Source organism: Gossypium arboreum, chromosome 5 (genome assembly GCF_025698485.1).
Source record: "Gossypium arboreum isolate Shixiya-1 chromosome 5, ASM2569848v2, whole genome shotgun sequence".
Taxonomy (NCBI): Eukaryota; Viridiplantae; Streptophyta; class Magnoliopsida; order Malvales; family Malvaceae; genus Gossypium; species Gossypium arboreum.
Window position 1 is genome coordinate 42,784,742 of NC_069074.1, and position 4,547 is coordinate 42,789,288.

Consider the following 4,547-nt stretch of genomic DNA (forward strand, 5'->3'; position numbering starts at 1 on the left):
GTGAGTTTAAGATCCACGTTGAGTTGTCAAAAGGCCTAGTAAACTTTGTGCTCAACTCCAAGGGCAGATGACAGGCTTTCCCAAAGACCAACCTGTAGGGTGACATCCCTAAAGGTGTCTTGTATGCTGTTCTGTAAGCCCATAAAGCATCATCCAGTCTTTTGGACCAATCTTGTTGGTTCAGGCAAACTACCTTCTCAAGTATGCCTTTGATCTCTTTTTTTTCCAGTTCAACTTGCCCATTCATCTGTGGATGGTAAGCTGAAGTGACCTTGTGTTTAACTCTATGTTTATCTAATAACCATTTCCACCACTTGTTCAAAAAATGGGACCCTTCATCACTGATGATTGCTCTTAGGGTTTCAAACCTTGTGAACCCATGTTTCTGCAAAAACTTCATCACAACCTTAGCATCGTTTGTTGGATAGGCTTCAGCCCCAATCCACTTAGACAAGTAGTCTACAGCTACCAAGATGTACTTGTGACCAAAAGACGGAGGGAAAAGACCGAGAAAATTAATACCCCAAACATCGAATAATTCTACCTCAATGATGTTCGTTCGAGGCATCTTATTTCTGCTGTTGATATTTCCAACCCTTTGACATCTATCACAACTCTTTACGTAGGCATATGCGTCTTTGAATAGTGTTGGCCAAAGAAATCTGGCTTGCAATACCTTGGCTGCAGTACATGTACCTTCGAAGTGTCCCCCACTCAAAGCTGAGTGACAATGATATAGGATCTTATGTTCTTCATCTTCTGCCATGCATCTCCTGATCATTTGATCTGCACACTTCTTAAACAAGTACGACTCTTCCCAGAAATAGTACTTCACATCGCGAAGAAACTTTTTCTTTTGATGATACGTCTTATCAATCGACATCAAACCACAAGCTAAAAAGTTAGCAATATTAGTAAACCAAATGGTATTATGGACATGATTTACCTTCAGTGTGTGTTCATCTGGAAACATCTCTCGAATTGGTATAAGAGGAGAGTTCCCTTCTTGTGGCTCCAATCTAGACAAGTGATCTACTACTTGATTTTCTACTCCCTTTCGATCTTGAATTTCTAGATCGAACTCTTGAAGTAGAAGTACCCATCAGATCAACCTCGGCTTAGCGTCTTTCTTGGCAAATAAGTACTTAATTACCAAGTGGCTCGTATAGACAATCACTTTGGTACCTACAAGGTAAGATCGAAACTTGTCAAAAGCAAACACAATAGCAAGTAACTCTTTTTCTGTTACTGTATAATGCAGTTGAGCTCCTGTCAGAGTTCGACTTGTGCAGTAGATGGGATGAAAAACTTTGTTCCTTCGTTGACCCATGACAGCTCCTATCGCGAAGTCACTTGCGTCACACATCAATTCAAATGGAAAATCCCAGTATGATGTGACGATTATGGGTGCCCTAACTAACTGACTCTTCAAATCTTTGAAAGCCTTTAAGCATTACTCATTAAATTTGAACGTCACGTCCTTCTCCAATAATTTGTATAAATGTTTAGCAATTTTGGAGAAGTCCTTGATGAATCTTCGATAGAAACTGATGTGGCCCAAAAAGCTCCTAACACCCTTTACAGATGTAGGAGGTGGGAGTTTCTCAATAATATCTACCTTTTCTCTATCAACCTCTATTCCATGTCTTGTTATCCGATGCCCTAGAAAAATCCCTTTTTCGTACCATGAAATGGCACTTTTCCCAGTTGAGTACTAGGTTTGTTTCTTCACATCGCGTTAGTATGTTGGCTAGATTGGCTAGGCAATCATCATATGTATCTCCAAATACTGAAAAATCATCCATAAAAACTTCCAAATACTTCTCAACCATGTCAGTAAAAATATACATCGTACATCTTTGAAATGTAGCAGGTGCATTACATAAACCTAATGGCATGCGCCTAAATGCAAATGTACCATACGGGTAGGTGAATGTTGTCTTGTGCTGATCTTTCGGTGCTACTATAATTTGATTATATCCCAAGTATCCATCAAGAAAATAGTAATCGTCTCACCCTGCGAGTCTATCCAGCATCTGGTCCAAAAACGGCAAAGGAAAGTGATCTTTCCTAATCGTCTTGTTTAGCTTTCGATAATCGATGCAAATTCTTCATCCCGTAACCGTTCTAGTTGGTATCAACTCGTTATTCTCATTCTCAATTACTGTGATACCTCTTTTCTTTGACACACACTGGAGCAGACTTGCCCATGAACTGTCTGAGATGGGGTATATTATACCTACATCTTACCACTTGATGATTTCTTTCTTAACTACATCTTTCATGATGGGTTCAGTCTTCATTATCAATCGTCCCTTTTTTTCCATCTTCAAGGATAACCTTGTGCATGCATACAGATGGACTAATTCCGCGAAAATCAGCTATGGTCCATCTGATAGCCTTCTTGAATTATTTCAACACCAGGATAAGTTTCTCTTCTTGCTCACTAGTTAATTCTGCTAAAACAATCACAGGCAAAGTAGAAGTGTTACCTAAATAAACATATTTTAAATGTGAAGGTAGTACCTTGAGTTCTAATTTAGGTGGCTCCTTGATTGAAACTTTTGGTTGGGCATAATCCCTTTGCTTTAATTCCCAAGATTCAAAATGGGATTGCGGATTAAATCCCGTTTGATTAGCTTCTAACAATGCTAAGTATTCATCCTTCTCTTCATCATTCAGAGGATCTGATGTCAAAATTTGTTCTAACGGATCCTTAACATAGTTGAGCTCATTCTCTACTATTAAATCCTCTAAATTGGATACTGCAGAACAATCATCAGTTGTGTTAGGAAATCGCATAGACTTAAAAACGTTAAATGTTACCTGATCATCCTGAACACAATAGTAAGCTCGCCCTTCCGCACATCAATAAGGGTCCTTCCGATTGCTAAGAACGGTCTTTCTATGATAATTGGCACTTCTTTGTCTACTTCAAAGTCTAGAATAATAAAATCAGCAGGGAAGATAAATTTATCTACACGTACCAATACATCCTCGATTTTTCCTTCTGGATGTGCTAAGGATCAATCAGCTAATTGAAGTGTAACCGTAGTAGGTCTAACTTCACCTATCCCTAACTTTCTAAATATTGACATAGGCATCAAGTTAATACTCGCACCTAAGTCACATAATGCCTTACCAAAATATGTTGCTCCAATGTTGCAAGGTATGGTAAAACATCCAAGATCTTTCAACTTTGGGGGTAATTTATCTTGAAGATATGCACTGCATTCCTTCGTTAAAGCTACCGTCTCAAATTCTCCAACTCTTCATTTTTTGGACAGGATATCCTTCATGAATTTGAGGTAGTTGGGCATTTGCTCAAGCGCTTCAACCCACGGGATGTTGATATGAAGTTGCTTGAGTATGTCTAAGAACTTTTTGAATTAAATTTCCTACTTCTACTTCTGAAGTCTTTAAAGGTAGGGTGGTGGTGGTTTCTTTACTGAAACTGGTTGATTCATCTTCTATGGCAATTCTGCATCTAATGGAGTTATTAGTTGATCAAAATTAGCTGGCTTTGAAATTACCTTGTCAGGTTTTGTAGATTCTGGTTCTTGTGAAACTAGAAATTCAACACTCGGTTGAACTTCCTCTGAATCTGAAGCGTCATCTTTCTCCTTTTCAGCTTCGATGGTGTTGGGCTCTATTGTCTTTCCATTCCTAATGTCAACACTTTGCAATGCTCCTTCCCTGGATTCCTTGGATTCTCTGTATAACTAGGTAAAGCACTTTGTGGTCGGTTCCTGAGTTCAGTAGCAAGTTGGCCTAATTGATTCTCCAAATTCCTTAGAGTGGCGTCGTTTTTCGCCATGTATGCCTTCAATAAATTCTCTAAGGTATTGGATGATTTAGCTTGAGTTGGTTTCTAAACTTGTTGAGGGAAACTAGGCAGCTGGGTTGGTCTAGGTTGGGCATAACTGTTACTGTTTCCAGCCCCTTGGTTACTCTAGGAAAAATTGGGGTGATTTCGCCACGATGAGTTATAGAAATTGGATTGCAGTCCTTGCCTTCCTCGACTTTGATTCTGGTTACCCATGTAATACACTGATTCTGGGTTCGATGGACATTCTTCGAACAAATTTCCTTCCCCATAATAAACACAGGTTATACTTTCAAATTGATTTGGTGGCTATGCTGCAAAACTATTAGACCCATTAGGAGTAAGATTTAAGATTTTTTAACATTGAGGATATTGATGATACCTAAGGTGCGAGTGAAGTAAGAGCGTCTAATTCATGTATTCCAGCAACTCGTCTTCCTGACGCTGCTCGATTGGTTGGCCATTAGTAATTGTTACTAGCAATCCTCACAATGATTCCATAAGCATTATTATAAGACTTAGAAAGGAGAGCACTGTTAGTAGAAGCGTTCACTACCATCCTCGTGTGAGCATTGAGACCATTATAAAATGTCTCAAGTTGGATGCAATGTGGGATTCCATGATTAGGGCACTTCTATAATAATTCTTTGTTCCTTTCCCATGCCTCATACAAGGACTCATAATCCATTTGTTGGAAAACAGTGATCTCATTCCTCAACAT

General features: G+C 39.0%; 1 non-coding gene across 1 annotated transcript; it reads left to right on the forward strand.

Annotated features, from left to right (window-relative positions):
• Nucleotides 1-4,440: 4,440 nt before the first annotated feature.
• Nucleotides 4,441-4,547, forward strand: LOC128293387 (small nucleolar RNA R71). The gene has a single exon (XR_008283570.1). It is a non-coding gene; the product is annotated as a small nucleolar RNA R71 (small nucleolar RNA).